This window comes from Nomascus leucogenys, chromosome 18 (assembly GCF_006542625.1).
Source record: "Nomascus leucogenys isolate Asia chromosome 18, Asia_NLE_v1, whole genome shotgun sequence".
NCBI classification, from domain to species: Eukaryota; Metazoa; Chordata; class Mammalia; order Primates; family Hylobatidae; genus Nomascus; species Nomascus leucogenys.
Genome location: NC_044398.1, coordinates 36,553,733 through 36,576,496, shown reverse-complemented (window position 1 = coordinate 36,576,496; position 22,764 = coordinate 36,553,733). Strand labels below are relative to the sequence as shown.

The 22,764-nt window shown below is 37.6% G+C and overlaps 2 pseudogenes; both read left to right on the top strand.

Moving 5' to 3' along the window:
- The first annotated feature begins 492 nt into the window (after positions 1-492).
- On the top strand, positions 493-2,110 carry LOC100588486 (annotated as a pseudogene).
- A 609-nt stretch (positions 2,111-2,719) lies between these two features.
- LOC100589487 lies at positions 2,720-12,583 on the top strand (annotated as a pseudogene).
- The last annotated feature ends 10,181 nt before the right edge of the window (positions 12,584-22,764 follow it).

Genomic DNA, 22,764 nt, shown 5'->3' with positions numbered 1-22,764 from the left:
CCAAACTTTTATAAATTATATGGGATTGGCGCTCAGATGAAATTTAGATTGCTTTTTTTCCAACTTTTAAGTTCAGTGGTACATGATCATGATTAAATGATGGCTAAAATGAGGATCTAAATCTATTGTATCATTACTTTACAATCAGAAATAAATGATAGGGCTAGCGTGAGAGCTAGGGGGTGAGGGGGCCGGGGAGAGTGGGGCAGTCGGGCGAGTCGACGCGTGAACAGATAGACCTGCGGGTGGGACAGCCGCGGCCAGAGGCCCTGCTAGCCCCGCTCAGCCCCAGATGCGCGGGGGGACGCAGCCCTTCCCGCTGGGGGATGCTGTGGGATTCCTGGCGCCGGGCATCCAGGCGGCCCGCTAAGCCCCTGTGCCTCCCCTGTGCCCCTGGGGAACCAGAGTCCGGCTGCAGGGAAAGAGAACCAGCCGCCGAGACGCCGCAGGGTGCCAGGCGGGGAGGGGACGAGAGGCTCCAGGCCCGAGGGCATGGAGCGATTAGGAGAGAAAGCCAGTCGGCCTGCTGGAGAAGTTCGGCCGCAGAAAGGGTTAATCTAGCCGGTCTGGGTCTGACAGGACCCCCGGGCCGGGCGAGGGGCGCCTAAGTGGGTTGGGGGGACCTAGGAAGTCAGGGCTCCGAGGAGCTACTGGGGGACCTGGGGATGAGCCGTTGGAGCCGGCCCGGGAGCAAGGTTCCCTGGACACTGAGCGGAATCAGCGCGGCTCCTTTGACGCACCGCGCTACGAAGGCTCCTTTCCCGGGGGGCCGCCGCCCACCCGGGCCTTGCCTCTACCTCAGTCGTTGCCCCCCGATTTTCGGCTAGAGCCCACGGCCTCGGCCCTCAGCCCCCGCTCTAGCTTCGCCAGTAGCTCGGCCAGCGACGCGAGCAAGTCGTCCAGCCTCCGGGGCAGCCTGCTGCTGGACTGGGCGGGGGCTGGCGGAGCTGGAGGTAGCCGGCCCTGCAGCAATCGCACCAGCGGCATCAGCATGGGCTACGACCAGCACCACGGGAGCCCCTTGCCAGCGGGGCCGTGCCTGTTTGGCCCACCCCTGGCCGGAGCACCGGCAGGCTATTCTCCTGGAGGGGTCCCGTCCGCCTACCCGGAGCTCCACGCCGCCCTGGACCGATTGTACGCTCAGCGGCCCGCGGGGTTCGGCTGCCAGGAAAGTCGCCACCCGTATCCCCCGGCCCTGGGCAGCGCTGGAGCTCTAGGCGGGGCCGGAGTGGGAGCGGCGGGGCCCTTGGAGAGACTGGGGGCGCAACCCGGACGACACTCTGTGACCGGCTACGGGGACTGCGCCGTGGGCGCCCGGTACCAGGACGAGCTAACAGCTTTGCTTCGCCTGACGGTGGGCACCGGTGGGCGAGAAGCCGGAGCCCGCGGAGAACCCTCGGGGATTGAGCCGTCGGGTCTGGAGGAGCCGCCAGGTCCTTTCGTTCCTGAGGCCGCCCGGGCCCGGATGCGGGAGCCGGAGGCCAGGGAGGACTACTTTGGCGCCTGTATCAAGTGCAACAAAGGCATCTATGGGCAGAGCAATGCCTGCCAGGTCCTGGACAGCCTCTACCACACCCAGTGCTTTGTTTGCTGCTCTTGTGGGCAAACTTTGCGTTGCAAGGCTTTCTACAGTGTCAATGGCTCTGTGTACTGTGAGGAAGATTATCTGTTTTCAGAGTTTCAGGAGGCAGCTGAGAAATGCTGTGTCTGTGGTCACTTGATTTTGGAGAAGATCCTACAAGCAATGGGGAAGTCCTATCACCCAGGCTGCTTCCGATGCGTTGTTTGCAACAAGTGCCTGGATGGCATCCCCTTCACAGTGGACTTCTCCAACCAAGTATGATGTGTCACCGACTACCACAAAAATTATGCTCCTGAGTGTGCAGCCTGTGGCCAATCCATCCTGCCCTCTGAGGGCTGTGAGGACATCGTGAGGGTGATACCCATGGACCGGGATTATCACTCTGAGTGCTACCACTGTGAGGACTGCCGGATGCAGCTGAGTGATGAGGAAGGCTGCTGCTGTTTCCCTCTGGATGGGCATTTGCTCTGCCATGGTTGCCACATGCAGCGGCTAAATGCCCGACAACCCCCTGCCAACTATATCTGAGCTTCAATCACTGCTGCTGCTGTCACCACCACAGACAAACTGCTGTGGCCAGTGGGCCCCTCTGAGGCCACCCAAGGCAAAGAATGCACTCTGTAGGCCTGGCAGAAGAGTCCTCTGGGGAGGACCCCAAGGGCCGGAGACCCAAAGATCATGATATTCCAAATGGATTGTGTAAGAGAAACCTTATGTTTACCAGGGTGGGGGTGACTGGCCTTTTTCCCATGTGTGCAGCCTGAGCTTGGGCACACACAGGAGGGTTCCAGTACCTTCTGAACATCTGATTCTGTATCTTCAGTATATATATTTTGTTTGTTTTAGAGATGGGATCTCACCATGTTGCCCAGGCTAGTCTTGAACTCCTGAACTCAAATGATCCTCCCACCTTGGCCTCCCAAAGTGCTGGGATTACAGGCGTAAGCCACTGTATCTGGCCTAGTATATGATTGTGCATGAGTCACGCAATGTTCTGGTCCTGGATTCCAAGAGTAGAGGACCTGGCTTTGGGTCAACTGGTTTCAGCTAAACTGACTAGAACCAGGCCAAAGTGTAATTCTCCCTCCAGCTCCCCCAAACCCCGGAGTTTTGGGGTTGTGGTTGGTGCGGTGCGGGATGTCCCTGAGAGGTAGCAAGTCTAAGGTGGTGAGTTAATTTAAGTTCCTCACTTTTTTGTGACACATGGTGTCAGATATGGGGTCCCGCACCTATATCTGGATAAAGAGGTAGAAACTCTGGACCTCATTAATGAATTATTTCTTGGCCTTCTTCTAAGGACTAGGAGAGCTCCTCATCTGTCTGCTGAGAATGGGGACCAGCTCTGAGTGGGGTTGCTGCCTGTATTCCCTGTTTCTCAGTGACTCACATGGGTCTGGGGAGGCTAGGTAGGTGATTGCAGGTGGTTGCTCTTCTCCTTGGCTGGGGGAGGTAATGAGCAGGTCTCTGTGGGTGTGGAGCTTGTTCCGGGGATGTCTAGGAAGCTTCGGCTTAGCCACATTCCCAAGTTTAGGTGCACTGAGCCATACAGCCCAGTGTATGCATGTGTGGGTGTGTTCATGCACACATACACTCTCTGTCTCTGTCTCTCTCTCTGTCTCTCTTTCTCACTCTTACTCTCTTACTCTCTTCTCAGGTCACTTGTACACTTGGTTTCCTAGTAGAAGCTCACTTGCCACCTCTCAGGGGGGTCCCGGATTGCATCCATCACAATCCCAAGGCTGGAGTTGGGGGAAGCTGGAGGGAGCAAAACACTGATTTGGTGCTAGTCAGTTTGCCTGAAACTAGTTCACCTAAAGCTAGATCTCTTAAAACCAATTTACTGAAAACTTGTTTGCTTAAAGTTAATGACTTAATGACTAATTTGCCAAAAGCTCAATTCTTATTTCAGTGTGTTTATATCCATTTAGGTGTCCTATTCTTTTTTGTCATGCTTTGGATATTTCAAGGATTTATATCTATTCATCCAAGAGTACTTCTGAGTTATTATCAGCAACATAAATTTATCAAATTTGCAGCACTTTGTAAATGATGAGATTGCTTCCTACCTTTATGGATGTCTTTTTCTACGTTATCTACCATTCAAAAACTTTTTTAAAAAGTTTAAAGTTTCTAGCAATAAATGCAATTGGTACAGACAAAAAAAAAGAAATAAATGATAACAGTAAAGTATTTTATTACCTATTTCTGAGGTGATAGAAGAGGAATATATATGATGAGGAAGAATGAATTGATTTGGACTGGTAAGGAAATGTGATTTTAAGAGAAATTTCCACACCTAGTTAGTATGCAGGAAGGTGTGGAATGCAAAAAAGACCTGAGATAAAATTAATGGCTTAAAAAATTCTGAGAGCCCAAACAGCCATGCGCCATTATATTCAAAAACAAAATAAGCACATGCTGAAACATTACCTTAATGTGAGGAAAAACTTGATGTGCCGGGATTAGTGAGAAATGACATATTTCCTGGACTGGCCAGACTGCTTTTTTAGTAAATTGGAGGCACAAAATCAAGGTATATATTCAATCCATGAATGTTTTGATTTCTCATTTGCAGCATTTTGAGATTTTGATACATCAAAACATTCTGAATAATAAAATCTCACATCTAATTTTGGTAAATATGACCACAACAAGCTCTAAAATTCTACACTCCTTGCCTTTCTGCCTGAACCTTGCCCCCCAAAAATAATTTATTTCAGGCATTTCCAGTCAAAATTTTAAAACTGATACTAATTTTGTGTAGTTTGGGTCATGTTTATGACATATTAATTAGTCATAGTTGTCAAGAAACAGAATGACCTAGGTAATATGCTCGACTCTGAAGCTAGGCTGTCAGGTTTTGAAACCAATGGATTAAGAACAGGGAAGTGGCTGGGCGCAGTGGCTTATGCCTGTAATTCCAGCACTTTCAGGGGCCGAGACAGGTGAATCACTTGAGATCGGGAGTTTGAGACCCGCCTGGCCAACATGGCTGAAACTCCGTCTCTACCCAAAATACAAAAATTAGCCAGGCATGGTGGCACACATCTGTAATCCAAGCTACTCAGGAGGCTGAGACAGGAGAATAGCTTGAACCTGGGAGGTGGAGGTTGCAGTGAGCCGAGATCGTGCCACTGCACTCCAGCCTGAATGACATAGAGAGACTCTGTCTCAAAAACAAAACAAAACAAAACAAAACAAAACAGGTAAGGGGTAATTCTCCAAAGGAAAACTACCATTATTTTATCAAAATAATGAAGGAAGCATTCTGGTCAGTCAAACCAACCTATGTCTATAATCAAAGGGCAAGCTTTACAGAGAAATTTTTAATACAGAACTGAAATATTATTCATAAGTAATTGGAGTATTCTGGGGAATAGATGCTAGTAAAAGTTAAGGAAAATTTATGCATTTTCTTGTCTTATAAGAAATGTCAATTAGGGTGAAATTTATGTTGTAAAAGTATTTACATATAAATTAACTTCAAGAAAAAAATTGCTGGAGATATTAGCAGAACATGTTGTACTTTACAAAAAAAATGCATGAATTTGGTCTAGGCTGGGTTGAATATGTTTAGAAAAACATAGTCTTTTGAAGAAAAAGTTAGATTGCAATATCTCAAGTAATAACTAGTGACAATGAAGATAATAAAGTGTTCTTATGAACCCAAGAGTTGATATTTCTATCTTTTATGGCATAGCTGATGAATCATTCAGTAAAACCAAATGAAACAAATACCTTCAATCTCTCAAATCAAACACCATACTATTGAGATCTTAGCTATAACTTTATGTTTGTCTTGTTTGAAAAAGTATTTCAAAACCCCAATGTATTTTTTGTTAAACCATCTTAAATGGTTAAAACATTCCTTTTAGAGTAAATACTTATGAAATGCTTAAGCATTGTAACCTCATCATTCTAAAGGATTAAAATGTTTATTTTAAATTGAACATTTATGAAATGCTTAAACATTTTAACTAGGCTTTTTTAAAGTGCAATCATAAAAACACTGTTTTTATAATGAAAGAAATATTTCCTAATTGCATTCACACATTTGAACTGTTTAGACATGAGGCAATAAAATGAATACAGTTGTGAAACACATATTTTATGTAAAATATAGCTGCCAAAGTTTTTGTCATCTTGAAATAATCTTTTTATACTTTTCTGCTTTTAAAGCATAAGTTTGTGTCACAAGTTAAGTTGATTCTGGCAAGTTGTACTTAATCCCTGACTACTTGTCATGATTAGATATTCAGCTAAGGTATACATCCCAGACCATCTGTGAGAGGACACTATTTCATCTGTCTTCTGGGTAATAGGGAGGCTCATTTTGAGGATGGACCAACCCTGTTTTTTTTTTGTGAAAGCAGGAGAGTGCCAGGTGGTTGGCACAGAAAAACACAAAGGGTAATACCAGGGAAAAAGAAACGCAGGGCTTTGCCAGCAAACCTTTACAATATTGGTGCACTACAACAGGTGGTAAACAGTGAGATGTCATATATGTGTACAAAGCCAGAATACATTTCACAATTTGTAGCTCAGATTCCACGAGACACTAAGAATATAGATGTTAGGAAGTTTAAAATTTCAGTAAGGGTAGAATCTAATACCACCTTGAAAATACCCTTTCTCAACTGCATATACTTATATTGCTAACTGGAGAAAATAGCTCTGGAGAGTAATCATGGAAGTGTGTGGAGTTTATTTGGTTAATGGGACCAAGCATACAATTAGGTAGAAGAAATAAGTTCTAGAGCTCAATAGCACTGTAAGGTGACTAGTTACTAATTTATTGTATATGTCAAAATAGCTAAAAGAGAATATTTGAAATGTTCCCAAAACAAATAAATAATAAACCTTTGTGGTGATGGATAACCTAAATACTGTGATTTGATTTTTACACATGGTATGCATGTATCAAAATACCACATTTACTTTTTATGGATACATAAGAGTTGTACTATATCAATATGTACACCTCTTGCATATCCATAAAAAGTAAATACATGAATAGATTAACAAACAGAACAAGAAAAAATTATTAGTACAGAATATTTAGCCTTTTTCTAAGTTTCATGAGAAATCTGCAAATTTCCTAGGGAAACTTATGATAGCCTATTAACATGCAAATATAATGTATTAGATCTAACTTTTAAAAGTAAAAAGATATTTTTCTTATCATCCTGAAGAAGAAAAAGAACTTTTGCCAAGGTTTTCTTATCCCGGGCTCAACAGGTAATGATGAAGGCAAACTGGAGTAGAAAGTAAGGCAAAGAAAAATAAATATATATTTTTTTCAGTGGTCTCTAAGCATCTTATAAACTTTGTTATCTCTCATGTCTAGCTTTATTCCAGGCATAAACTGATCAAAAATTGGTTCCCTGAATGAGCTTGCCATATCAGATATAGAAATTTTAAGATTTGCTAATTCAAAGTACAAGAACACAGTAAATAGTAAGAGAAGACATGAGCCTGTCAGTATATTAAATTCACTGGTATGCTTTTTTCATCTATTTCCCTTCAGAATCTATTACAATACCTAGAGAAATGTGACTCCTATGAGCCACTGTTATGCAAAGGTGTGCCAGACTCATTGTGTTTAGGGCAGAAGTGTAGCCTCGAGTAAAAAAATAAAAAATAAAGATTTTAAGTCCAAGAATGCTCAAAACTAAGTAAATGATGTATTACCAAATTTTGACTGCTGCATAAAATACCTCTTTGTGACAACCCAGTTTACATGCAATTTCAATGATGACTATTAGAGAACTATTAAGCCGAGCAGGTCATGTAGCTTAGGGTAAACCTCATGACCTCATCTGTTGAAACATGTGTCGATAGGATAGACCAAGGAAAGGCTGGGTGCAGTGGCTCACGCTTGTAATCCCAGCACTTTCGGAGACCGAGGGGGGCGGATCACAAGGTCAGGAGATCGAGACCACCCTGGCTAACATGGTGAAACCCCATTTGTACTAAAAAATACAAAAAATTAGCCGAGCATGGTGGCGGGCGCCTGTAGTCCCACCTACTCCGGAGGCTGAGGCAGGAGAATGGCGTGAACCCGGGAGGTGGAACTTGCAGTGAGCCGAGATCGCTCCACTGCACTCCAGCCTGAGCGACAGAGCCAGACTCCATCTCAAAAAAAAAAAAAAAAAAAAAAAAAAAAAAAAAAAAAAAAAGGCGCGGTGGCTCACGCTTGTAATCCCAGCACTTTGGGAGGCCGAGGCGGGAGGATCACGAGGTCAGGAGATCGAGACCACGGTGAAACCCCGTCTCTACTAAAAATACAAAAAATTAGCCGGGCGTGGTGGTGGGCACCTGTAGTCCCAGCTACTCGGAGAGGCTGAGGCAGGAGAATGGCGTGAACCCGGGAGGCGGAGCTTGCAGTGCGCCGAGATTGCGCCACTGCACTCCGGCCTGGGCCACAGAGCGAAGAGCGAGACTCCGTCTCAAAAAGAAAAAAAAAAAAAAAAAAAGGATAGACCAAGGAAAAGCTATGCTCTGAGTAAGAGGTAAGCATGCAGGATCAATTCAAAATGGTCCCAAATGAAGATGCCTTCTGAGTATACGTCAGGGAAGCGAAGACAATGAATAGTTCCATGCAAGCAATTCAAGTGAGAAAGGGCAATGCGTAAGGCAAAATAAATGAGCTAAGAAGCAACCTTTGCTCTCAAAGAGCCTGGTGAGAAGAAGATTTTTTTTTGTAAATCTTGCTTATTTTTCATTAGAAAAAAAAGTTAGAGACAAATCTTTTTATTTAGACATGTTATAAAAATATTTCTGTATCCTCACTATGAATGAGAAAATAAGCATAAACTCAAATTATAAAAAGATCCAACAGGCAAAAAGCTATGTCATATAATGTTTGTTTGAGGTTGATACTTTAAAAGAAATTATCTACCCACAAGTTGAGGAGAAAATAAATAGAAATCTGTTTTTCTCCACTGCTTTAAGAATCTATACTGATTTCAACTCTCTTAGACAAAATTTCACATAGACCACATGCATGAACATTTTTATGCTGCCATTATACCTTATGTGGCAAATAATTGCTATAGCCATACTTATTTTACTCTGTTGAGCTAAATACATTTTTACTAAAAAATAGTATCAAAATCTTAAATGCTGACATTTAATGGGAAAATGGAATAACTTACATGCGCTATAATTCTCAAGCCTGTTTAGTGCAAAAGATCTTAAAAGATGAAAAAAGTTTAGAGAGAGCAATCACAAATGGAATAGAAAGGAAAATTCAAAATGATGTCAAGATAAAAACTAGAATATTAGCTCCAGGACAGCAAAAACTTCTGTCTTTTATTTTTTGAACTACTCTCACCCTGGTACTCAGAATTTTGTTTGGACACAGTAAGCACTCAATAGATTTATTGAATGAGTAAACACATTTTAAAACATCAAAATTATTACCTGTATTACAGTGAAAAAAATACCTAATGACCTTCTACAATGTGCCATTCTTTATGCAAAGTACTTTATATATATCAGCCTGTATAATCACTGTTAAAACCAATGAGAAAGATAATAATTTATTGATGAGAAATTGGAAGTTCAGATCTATTAAGAAAGTCATCCAAAGCCATGCTGACTTCAAAGTACAGACTCCTTACTTTAGGACATGGCATAACCCCCAGAGGGTAATGATATTGAGAAAGATTTGTCATTGGAATCACAATTTCATAGATAAGAAGAGAAGGTTATGTTCACATTACTTTTCATGCTTCACATGGCAAGAACATTCCGATCTTTAATGTTCGGATTCATAACTTTCCCTAAATACTCTGTGCTCTGTTGTCTAAATGGTAACACCAAGAATCATCACTTTTCCTCCGTAATAGGATGTGCAGTGTCTTTGTATGAAATATAGTCTATAATTGTATATCTTCTAGTTGAGAAATTTAATCATGCAGTATATCTGGAATAAGAAAAAATATAGCAACAATTAAAATAGGACAATAAAAATGAGTATGATGTTTAAATTTCCATTGCCAGAAAAATTGTGCAAAACAGAATTCATGAAAGAGAAATAGAGTGGCATAAAACAACTGCAGGGGAGAAATGATGAAAACAGAGAAAGAAAGAGATAAACTAGTGAAATAAAGTTGAAAAAAGCTTCATTTTCACAGCATTGCATTTTGTGAAAATTTTACACTTTTACATTAAAGGGTTTAAGAGTATACTAAATCGAATTTGTTTTTGACTTGATGCTTCTGCTTTAAATTATATCAAGACTTAATTACCATTTAAAACTTACTATTAGTTAATTATATATCATTACTAATGTCAGCATCTTGTCAGGCATGAGAGTTAAATATAAACTTATATTCCCCAGGTGAATGCAATTGATACAAGAAAAAAAATTACTAATCAAGAAAAAAAGGAGTTCCTTTCTCTAAATGTATCACATAGTGATACAGCTTTTTATACACTACAAATAGACTGGGTCAGAAGTTAAAGAAAGTAGTTTGTCTTCTGGAAAAATTATAAATCATATTTTATTAAGAAAAACAAAAAACTGTATTTACTCAAATTCAGGATAGGATCAATCAATATTTTCTCTTAAATTTACAGTTGACAAAAAATTGGAAAGAAGTAATAGAGGACTTTTTGGTGTTTTATTATTGTTATGTGATATTATTCTTGATGACTCTAGAATTAACTTCACTTTAATCTGTTCAAGGATATTACTCCCATAAGTGTCCCTTCCTCAGGATTATAAAATGTACCCCCTTTACTGTATCATACCCATTAGCATACTGTCTCATATGTTTCATGCTGTGGAACCTCATAGGACTTATAGCAACTATTACAACTCATTTATAACTTTTTTTTTTTTTGAGAGGGAGTCTTGCTCTGTTGCCCAGGCTGGAGTGCAGTGGCATACTCTTGGCTCACTGCAACCTCTGCCTCCCGGGTTCAAGCAATTTTCTGCCTCAGCCTCCTGAGTAGCTGGGTAGCTGGGATTACAGGCGCCCACCACCACACCCGGCTAATTTTTTTTTTTTTTTTTTTTGTATTTTTAGTAGAGACAGGGTTTCACCATCTTGGCTAGGCTGGTCTTGAACTCCTGACCTAGTGATCAGCCGCCTTGGTCTCCCAAAGTGCTGGGATTACATGCATAAGCCACAGCACCTGGCCCCATTTATAACACTTTTTAAAGTTCTCTATACTTTTTTTTTTTTTTTTTTGAGATGGAGTCTGGCTCTGTTGCCCAGGCTGGAGTGCAGTGGCGCGATCTCGGCTCACTGCAAGCTCCGCCTCCCGGGTTCACGCCATTCTCCTGCCTCAGCCTCCCAAGTAGCTGGGACTACAGGTGCCCGCCACCACGTCCGGCTAATCTTTTCCATTTTTAGTAGAGATGGGATTTCACCATGTTAGCCAGGATGGTCTCAATCTCCTGACCTCGCGATCTGCCCGCCTCGGCCTCCCAAATCTACTCTTTTTTATATTTCTCTACTCTTACTCACACTTGAACCCTACCTAATCAGTGTCTTATCACTACCACATTCCTGAAACCACACTGTCAATGACCAAATCACTAAATCCAATGGTCAATTTTCCATACTCATGTTGCTTGAATTATCAGCAACATATTTTTTTTCTTTTTGGAGACAAGATCTTGCTCTGTCACTCAGGCTGGAGGGCAGGGGCTCACTGTGGCTTCAACCTCCTGGATTCAAATGGTCCTTCCATCTCAGCCTCCCAAGTAGCAGCAGCATTTCATACAGTTGATGACTCTCTCCTTATTGACAAAAATATCCTCATTGTATTTTCAGTTGACAACATTCTTCAGGTTTTCCTTCTACCTAGTTTCTTAATCTCCTTTGCAGGTACTTCATCCTGTCTAATCTCTAAACCTTGGGGTAAAAAGGGTTCGGGACTCAGGTGTACGTTTTTTCTCTATCTAAACTCACTCCATCTCTTAATAACATCATCTAGGGTCGAGGCGGACGTCGCTTCCGGAGCAGCGTGGCGGCCACTGAGGATGAGAGGCTAGCAGGGAGAGGTGAGGGAGAGTGGCTGGATTTCTTGCGGGATCTGCACGTGCGATTTTTCCAGCGCTGCCTCGAGGTTTTGCCCGAGCGCTATTCTTCACTGGAGACAAGCAGGTCCTTCCCACAGAAGACAGATCAAATCTAAATCGCTGTGATTTCCGAGGCTCTTCATACCTGGGTATTCCGTTCAATCCATCAAAGGCTCCTGGGTATTCCGTTCAATCCATCAAAGGCATCCTTATGATAGTGGCCACATTGCAATTACCTACACTGGCCTTTCATGCTTAGTTATTCTTGGAGATGACTTAAGCCGAGTAAATAAAGAAGCTTGCTTAGCAGGCTTGGGAGCCCTTCAGCTGGAAGATGGGCGTTTTTGTGCAGTACCTGAAGGCAGTGAAAATGACATGCGAGTTTTGTACTGTACTTCCTGTATTTGCAATATGCTCAACAACCGGTCAGGCATGGATATGAAAAAAGCCATCTCCTATATTAGAAGTATGTCCTATGACAATGGACTGGCACAGGGAGCTGGACTTGAATCTCATGGACGATCTACTTTTTGTGGCATTGCCTCACTACGTCTGATAGGTAAACTAGAAGAAGTTTTTTCAGAAAAAGAATTGAACAGGATAAAGAGGTGGTGTATAATGAGGTGACAAAATAGTTATCATGGAAGACCTAATAAGCCTGTAGACACCTGTTATTCTTTTTGGGTGGGAGCAACTCTAAAGTTTCTAAAAATAGAAATTCCATCTTACCAACTCAAGATCGCCTCGTAGGGGGATTTGCCAAGTGGCCAGTCATCCAGGTGCTTTGCACGCATACTTTGGGATCTGTGGCCTGTCACTAATGGAGGAAAGTGGAATTTGTAAAGTTCATCCTGCTTTGAATGTAAGCACACGGACTTCTGAATGCCTTCTAGATCTCCATCAAAGCTGGAAAACCAAGGACTCTTAAACAATGCTCAGAGAATATGCATATCTCCACATGACTGATTTTAGATTGGGAGGGTGGGGGGATTTGTAGCATAACTGTAGCTCAAGTTTAAAAGCCATGTATAACCAGCTGTGCTCTTTTTTTAAAAGGTAGAGTCTTACAATCAAATCTCCTGCTGATGTCACTTTGGGATATGGTCTTGAGCCAGTAATCTTTGTACTGGGTTTCAAGAAAATCTTTGTTGAAGTTTGAACCACAACTTTGTCATGGTTCCTAAATGTTTATACTGTATTTCTAAGAAGTTGTTTGAGGCAAATTAATTGTATGTGTGTAGGTTATCTTTTTAAAAACTCTTCAGTGCAAATGGTATCTTGTTATAAAATGGACACAAATCTTCAAAACAAATTTACAGTTCATATAGCATTGATAATCTTCAGTGAACACTTAGTAATCATTTAAAAAGCTCACTGCTGATGGTAGAAAATTTGCTTTAATAAATTAAGTATCTGGGATTATTCTTTGAAAACAGAAGACCATAATTTTTTTTAAAGAAGAGTGACTTACTTTGTCTTATTTTTAAGTAAAGTGTGCCAATTAAACCTGTGTGACCTATAATGAAATTAATAACTTCAGAGTAAGAATAAATAGGTTTAACTAATGTGATAGTTTTCTAAAAGGAGATTGTTTGAAGACAGCTATTATGTAACTGAGGGAAAAGCAACTTAACTATATGTGATTGTGAATGAGGAAGTTTTGTGCTATGTGGGTCATTTATTCAGACATTGCTGTGGTGAATACCAGTTATGTTTGATTTTATTCTCAAACATTAGTTGCCTTTTTCTTTTTTGCTTTCTAGAAAGAAAACAATCTTTTTTATCTAGGAGGAAAGATATTTTGTGTTTTTATTTTTAGCCATTTGAATTTTTTAATTTGTTGCCCCCAGAGTGTTAGCTGCTCTAATTTCAAACTAATACTTTTCTAATTTTTTTTCAAATTAAATAAGTAAAAAAATAGAAAAACAGAACCATTCCAATAGATTCAGTGGTGCAACTCTATACATGGTCATTTTTATTCTCATATTTTCAGGTAAGTGAGAGGGAAATGTAAGCATTTAGAGGGTAAGAACCAGGGTTTTGTTTTTGTTCATTGTGTTTTCTTAAGTCTATGAACTAATTATAAAGGAGACAGTATAAAAACTCTTCATTCATAATTAATTTCCATTACTTGCTCAGTGACATTCAGAACTATGAGTCTAGTACTGAAATAGGGAAAGAAATCTCTTCACTAAAGGAGTTGAAGTTAGTCTTGGTGACAATAATTGTTGAAACACAAACATCAGTATAAAAAGTAGATTACTGGTATCACTGTTTAGGCATTGTAATATTTTAAATGTTATCTTTTTTCTAAATTAGAGAAAAAAATGTAAAATAACAGTCCTTCCCAAGGGAAACACTATGTACTTGGAAAATGATTCACTTATTATTGGCATGCTTAGTTTTAAACCTGAGTTTGCCAAAGTCAACTGTATGTTTTTTAATTAGAAATAAAATGAATCTTCTGATGGTGGGGGAAAAAACAAGCCTAATAACAGATGTTATCCTTCTGTGCGTTATTCCAGTTGCTACTGTTTAAATCACGGCAGATTAAGACATCCGTATCTCACACTAAGTCATCTCTTAGACATTGGAAGTTGAAGTAGCATATACATAATGGCTTTAAGACTATATAAAAAGCCCAAATTGCTTTTTCTATATCACCACGAAAGGTTAGAAGGTAATAAAGGTAGTAACAGTGACTGTATTCATAAATGTAAGTTAGAGAAAAATTCCAATCTAAAAGTATTTCTAAGGCTAAATATTTTCTAACTCCTTATAACTTAATACCGTAAGATTATAAATTTTAGTAAGCTCCTAATTGATATACTTGTGGGAGACTTTCTTGTGAAACTTTATGGACTAGTCAATGTTCACATTCCACAGCAACTTAATTGACCAGAAAATAGCAGGCCAGTGTGAATTGCGGAGAAACTATTTCTAACTTTTCTAAGTAGTTATTTACAAGAAAAATATTTACCAATTAAATAAATTATAAGCAATATTTCACATATATACTTTATTCCTTAGCAGGAGTGACATAGCAAGGGGAAATACGAAGTCTGAAATCTCAAAAAGCTCTATTTCCTACTCCCTACTCGTCTCCTTCCCACCCCCTAATTTTGTGGTATTTTTTTTTTAGAAGGTAGGAGGAGGAGCTTTGTTTTGAGCATCTGCATGCAAATAAGATTAATCAGATCATATGGCATAACTTAACCTGTTTATCATTTCAGTGTTTTAGATTTGATCTATAATATATATGTGTTATTAGATCTTTAAATAGTTATTTATATTTAATCTCAATTCATAATAGAAATCTTGCTGACAGTGGTATATAATATGAAGATTGTTGGACCTCATCATTTTTGAGAGACAGTTAATGAGGAGGTGCTCTGGAATCAGATGACCTGGGTTTAAATCCCAGATTTACCAATTTAGCAGCACAATCTTGGACCCTAACTCTCCCACTGATAAAACAAGGAAAATAGATAAAACCTAACATACAGGGTTTAGGATTAAATGAGATAACACAGATAATGCACTTAGGATAGTACCTGGAATAGAGCAAATTTCAAATTATATTTCTTTATAATGATCATAAAATTATTTTTGTAATTAAAACCTCTCTTCTACTGTTAAGAAAGAGGTCTTAACAGTTTAACCTCAGGGAAAATGATGACAACAATGTTGCTTTCTAATCTTGCCATAAAAATACAGAACAACTAGGATAGTCACAGACACTATTACAACACTAGATGACAAAGTATCTTCATGAACTTCAAAATACAACTAAGTGAGGACAAACCACTGACCCACATAGTTTCGGCGTCTGTGGGAGGAAGTAGAAGGAAGGCAGCTGGTTTCTGACAGCTCTGCAAATTGGAGAACGACAACACTGCCCACAGTTTCTCACTACAAAGTGCAGTGGGCCAATCTAAGAACAGGCACTGAAACTGGCAAGTGACTACAGAATCCCATTTGCAGATGAATGTTAAAGCAATATGATAAGGTCTGATGATCGCATTAGAGCAGTCTGGGTTTTACACTGTGTACCTCTTGAAGCTTATGAGACAAAATCCAGCACTGAGGACAAATGAGAAAGAAGATCTAGGTAAGTATTGGGAAGAAAGGTCAAGATACAGAGACATTATATATATGTATTTTCATATATTATATATATTCTTTTAAATCACTGTGAAAATGGGAGCTCTAAGGCTGTGAAGTCATCCTAGAGCCACTCCTCCCTCCTAAAAGTACAGAAAAACTCATTTCAGTTAAGGGGAAAAAAAGAGTAACTGAGCCAGGATTACAGTCCAACTCCATTCAAAGTTAGTGTAAGATATAAGAGAATAAATAGATCAACATCCTCACAGACAATGAAAGCACACCAGAAAGACATGGCCACAAGACAGATAAAAACCTAATATTGGCAAAAAAATAAAATGCATATATGACAGGAAATTTATAGTAATTAGTACAATTATCAGTAAAAGTAGGAAAAGGTGAAAATTAACCAAGTACCAAACACTTGGAGTAAAAAGCAAAATAAAGCAGAAGGAAGGAATTAATAAAGATAAAAGCAAAAAATAATTACTAGTAGAAAACCAAAACAAGAGAGGCAATAAATCCAAGTTGGTGAGTTGAGTGAGATAAACTACCAGCTAAACTATTTAAGAAAAAAAGGAGGAAGCACAAACACAAAAATTTAAATGACAAGGGGGAAATAGTAAAACAGGAAATTTGTTTAAATTGACTACTTTGAGCAATTTTACACAATAAATTCGAAAACTATTTTGAGAAAAATACAAATTGCCATAATTTACTCTAGGTAGATAAAGTCACAACAAACCAATTACCATAGAAGAAACAAATACTTAAAAGTACCCCCTACCGAAAGAAGCATCAAGCCCAGATTGTTTCAAGGGGATATCTACCAAACCTTTTAATATGAAATAATCCTTTTCTTGCTTAAGCAATTCCAGAGACTAGGAAAAGAATATTGAACCTCAAAGTGCCAAAAAAAAAAAAGAAAGAAACTCCTAAATTCATTATTTAAAGTGAATGCAATAGCATTGATTCAAAAACCTGACAAAGATTATACCAAAAAGAAAATTATAGAGCAATCTCATGAATATTAATAAAAAGTTTTAATGATATATTAGCAAACAATTCAACAGTACTTTCAAAAGGTAGTCATGACTAAGTTGGGTTTATTATAAGAATGCAAGGGTAATTCAATACTAGATAATCTGTTAATATTCATCATATTCAGTTAAAAAAATCTTCGTCTTTGCAGAAAAGACATGATAGAATGGAGCACTCGCTTATGTTAAATATACTAAGTAGAAATCAATGAATAATCCATTAACATTGTACCTTTACCTAAAAGCCATCATCTTAAATTTCAAAGCAAAAGAGACTTTCCAGCTGAAGTCAGGAACAAGACATGCCCACTAACTCCTCTGCTACTTAACAATGTGTTGAGAGTTTTAGCCAATGAAGTTAGACAAAATAAAGATGTGAATTGGAAAGGAAGAGGTAAAACTATTTGCAGATATGCATATGTATCTAGAAAGTCCAAAGGAACTCGCTGAAAAACTAAACAATAAAAGGACTTAGTAAAGTGCTATTAAATACAATTTACATACAAATATCAGTAGGCTTCACCAGACACAAGTGCATACTTTGATTCCATTTTGGTGAATTTCAAAACAGATAGCATTTATGTATGGTGTCAGAAATCAGCACCCCCTTTCAGTCACTACCTGTCTTCCTAAAGGTAAGCATTATCAAAATCACCATCAATTAGTTTTGTCTGTTTTTGAATTTTATATGAGTGGAACCATATAGTATACATTATTTTTCAACTGGCTTTAACCCAGTAGGACTGAAAGAGGGTACAAAGGGACTCTGTGGTGCTGGTAGTGTTCTGTTTCATGATCTAGGTGCTGGTTACATAGGTGCATTCACCTTATGAATATTTATCAAGCTGTATATTTATGATTTGTGCACTTTTCTGTATGTATAATTATAGCTCAATAAAAGTGTTTACTAAAAAAAATCTAGTCCTATGATCTGAAATCTCATTTATAATATAAACCTACCAGTCTGAACATCTCCCTTGAATTCCATACTAATATATCCAATTATCGACCCCACCTGTCTATTTGGATGCCCAATACAAGTCTCAATTATAACGTTCAAAATCAAACTCCTCATATTCTTTTTCAAAACAGCTCCTTCTGTCATCTTTCCCCTTGACTCAAGTGTAATATCCATTCTTCAAATTGCTAAAACTAAAACCCCTCGAGTCATCCTCGATATCTCTTATTCTCTCTTTTGCTATATCTAATCCACATTGATATCCTCTTTGACTCTCTTTTTTCAATGAATCTCTTGTTAATTGCATTATCATACCACATCTCATAACTTTCACCTTTACCACCCTAGCTCAAGCTGTGACTCGTAGTAACCTTGTTTTTTGATTAGCTTTTTAAATAGAAATCCTTCTACCTTTACCATCACAGAGTTTGTTTAGAACATAGTATTCTACTAATTATGTCAACACAAGCCATATTGCATCACTCTATCTCACTCAGATCAACAGATTTAGTCCCCACAAGCTTTATGACCTAATAGTATATGTATCTATCCCTAATTCACTCTGATCCAACTATGCTGTCTTTATGATGTTTTTGCAAACATGCTATGTACCCTCCTGCTTCATGAGTTTTGCATTTATTCTTCCCCTTTCCTGGAAAGCTCTTATTCCAGAAACCCATGTGGCTCAATCCCTGACCTTCTTCAAGTCTCTGCTCAAATGTCACGTGGCTAGTGAAGTCTTATCTCACTTCAGCATTTTAAGTAACACCCTTATTCATCACACTTAATTTATCTGCTCTGCTTTTCCTTATATGATCTATTATCATATGATCTACTACATATTTTGCTTAATTTCTTTGCTTATCACTTCACACTAGACATAGAATTGAATACCTATTCTATGCGGGCTGGTTTTTTTTTTTGCATATGCTGTTTCTGTTCAGACTTAGACCAATATCTACAACACAGGAGATGCTGATGGTTTTGAATAAAAGAGTAAACATTTTATAAAGAATGTATACAAAACCAGAAACATTTGGAAATATACAATTTTAAAAATGAAATAACAAATCTAAACCAGAACTATTTACCATATATTGCTGTCTAGTTAGTGTTGGAGTAAAATATTTGAATTTACTTTTTTATTATTTAGTAGATAGAAAAATCACCAGGGCTCAAGCGCACATTAGCTAGTTGGAAAGCAGGATAGAATAGTGCTTAAAAGCACAGACTTAAATACTTGTGGTTCAGAGAATCAGGCAGTTCCACTTATCAGATAGGTTAACGTGGGCAACTTATCACTGGGTCTCATGATTATTACCGAAAATATAGAGAAAATATAGTATTTCTTTCGTGGCATTATTAAGAGTCTTAAATGTAAAGCATTTAATACATTGCTTAATGCATGGTAAGCTTAAATAATCAATTAGCTACTCTTAGTACCATTATTGATGACAGAGAAAATTTTATATGAAAAAGCTTTCAATGAACTTGGAAGAAATGGAAAAGAGAGACTTAGAATAAGTGTACTACCTGCTTTTCTCCAGGGAAATAAAGAAATTAATGAAGCAATGCCATATAATCAAGAGTCTTTTTTTAAAGTTTTATATTAAGATGACATGGATATTTAGATATCAATTTTTTAAAAATTAGACATAACTAAAAATTATACAAACTATCGTACATGTAATCAAATATTTGCCAGCATAGTACTGAATGAGCTGACAAGAGATTGTTCAGTAAGATTTTATTTAGAAATTTTGAATTTGAAAATTTATTTTGTTTGCTCAATGACTTAATGTTCTTTTTCCTAGCTCTTGTTATACAAATCAAATAGCCTGAAGTATATATATACATGTGTATGTGTGTGTATCTATATAAATTATTTGAATGAAACTTTTAGGAAGAGTAATAATAATAAGTTAATAAAGATAGATGCTGCTTGTGTTAGATTCAGTATTTTTTTCTTTTTTTTCAGTTTTATTAATGTATGAGTGACAAATAAATATTGTATATATTTGCAGAATACAATGTTTTGTTTTGATATATGCATGCATTGTGAAATTATTACCACAATCAAGCTAATTAACATATTCATCACTTCACATAGTTTTCGTGGTGAGATTATTTAACACTACTCTCAGCAATTTTCAAGTATACATTTTTTTAACTATAACCACCACTCTGTACAACTCCAGAACTTATTCATGCTTGTATTAGATCTATATTGCTGCTAAAATATGTTACAGAAAGCCTAGCGGCTTAAAGCAACACCTTATTATATCACAGCTCTTTAGGTCAGACATTGGAGTTGGATTTGCTAATTTCTCTTCTTTGGGTTTCAAAGGATCAAATCTAGCTGTTGGTCAGCAGGGCACTTACAAGAAGTCCCTGGGAAGAAACTGCTTTCAATCTCATTCAGATTGCTGGCAGAATTCAGATTCCTGTTGTAGAGCTGAGACTGCTATTTCCTTCCTGGCTGTCATTGGGACTGCCCTTCCTCCTTAAAGACTCCTCTCTGGTCCCCACACATGTCCTCCTACATCTCAGAGCCAGCATGGTAAATCCTCTTGACATTTGGAATCTGACTTTTCCTTCTGCCGCTTCTCTCTTGTTTCCAGTCAGAGAAATTTCTCTGCATCTAAGGCCTCATGTGATTCGATTGAGGAAACCAGGATAATACAAAATAGTCTCCCTATCTTGAAGTTTGTAGCCTGAACTATATTTGAAAAATTCCTATTGCCATGTAAAGTTACTTATTCATAGGGTGTGGAAATTAAAGGTTTGGCTATCTTTGGGGAGGCTATAATTAAGCTCATCAATGGGTATGTTTGATCTTGGGAATTTAGAAACCTCCCTAATAGTGACAGGCTTTGTAACAATTACAAAAACATGAAAGCAAAATCAAGAATGAACACTCAATGATCTATTCTATCATTAATCTGTTGATCTTTTCCTTTCTGTTCTTTTTGTGCTTATCAATCAAATATATTTCAAATAACTCCCCCAAAATAATTTTTTGCTATTGACTTTAGGGACATACATATCCTGTTGAATCAAGACTAAATGAGAGCACTGAAGATTGAGTTTCCAACATACGCATTTTGTATTGTTGATTGCATAGAATACCAATCACTTTGAATGATATGAGAAAAAATTTTCACCAGTAGAATCTATTCTTTCCTCAACAATTGAATATAATTCTGCATTTTCCCCATAGAACAGGTAAAGCAATTTGTGTAAGTATAAGTTTTAAGATAATGTATGAAATATTTGGGGGAATTATATGATAAATTTAAAATAATTTCAATTACTATGCACAATGTTCATTATTAATGAAAATAAATTAAAATGTAAATTGATAGGCTAGTTGAAATATTTTTTCAAAGGTAGAGCTCATACAATTTTTCTTATATATTAATCTACTATTGTAGTTTTATTTTTCATATTACTAAACAAACATTGCAACTTGCTGTGATTTATGTAAGTAGAAATTGGATAAACATTTCGAATACACTGATAGCTTATCAAGCCTTTTGCAGAGTAGTATTTTCTCAACATTGCCTAAAAACAAACTCATTCAGCTTTCACTGAAATATCACAGTCTATAATAAGTACTTTCAAAATATTTTCTTTAAAAATCTTGAAATGTTAAATAAAATGGCAATCATATTTTAAAATGCTATAACCAATCTTCAAGTTTTGTTATCTTATTCATTCCATTTATGTATTTGTTTTAACAATATTTCCATATGTAATAAATCACTTTAAAACATCAGATTCTAAAGAATTTTCTCCAAGGAATTACTGTCACAAATGTGATAAATACTTCTGTTCTATATAGTAAGGAAGGGCTTATTCTGAGCTTCCTTTCTTTGAGAATTCTTCAACCACTCAGTGAACAATTTACTCTTTTTATTAAACTCGAATTTTCTATATCTTACTAAGCATCAATTATAAATTACAAGAGAATCCTCCTGAAAGTGACTTGCTCCAGATCTTGACCTTACTTTGAGGACTATTTTAGGGGCTGTATTTCAGGAATATACTTGAGCTTATTTGCTCAGTGCATTAATATATAGGACTTTACTTAATAAGAACTGATTAATTTGGTAAGAATTGCTTTTAAGAATCACTCTTCCTCTTTAGTTGTTTGTTGTTGTTGCAGTTGCATACAGAGATAATACATTATAATTCAAGTTAAATTGAAATTCATAAGAAGAAAAAAGATGTCTCTGTGTGTGTGTGTGAGTGTACATATATATATATATATAATTATATGTGTATATATGAGAGCTTCAAGACCATAAACATAGTTTTTCCTTTGGCAGAACTGAAAAAAAAAATATTTTGAATCAGGCCAGATTAGAAATACTCTATCATTTATTTTGCCATTTTTATTTTAAAAATTGAATAATATCTACAACTTACTAGTAGTCCCTATTAATTATACCTCAATAATGTAATTTTTGGTACAGTAAGAAAAAATTACATAATTTCAAAGAAAAAAGAAAATGTCAACTTGCATATACCATATACCATCAATGTGCATCATTTTCAATTGAAAGACTCCTAATTTAAACACATCTCTGTCACAATCTGATGGAATTTACATCTCAGCAGTCATTTTATCCAAAGCCTGGGTCCTGTTATGATAATAATAAAAGAGCATTTTATTTATTTATTGTTTTGAGAAGCATGTGTATATGTTTATAGAATTTTTATACTATGTTTAAAATTTTGGCAAATAGGTTTTTTTGAATCAAGAATGGGTTGAATTTATTGTTTATTAATTTTTAATAAAATTTACAATTTAAAGTTCAGAAAGCTGAAAAGATTCAAAGCTAGTTATGAAGAGCCATAAAAATTCAAATATTCAAATTCATTATAGTTTGGGGAAAATACAGATAATGAGCGTGAGGCATCCATCACGTCACCTTAAAATTTCTCGCTAAAAATAAGTACCTTGTATATAACAAGTTATCAGCACATATTAACTCACAGCATTAAGTTGGTTATGACAATAATTACTATTCATAAA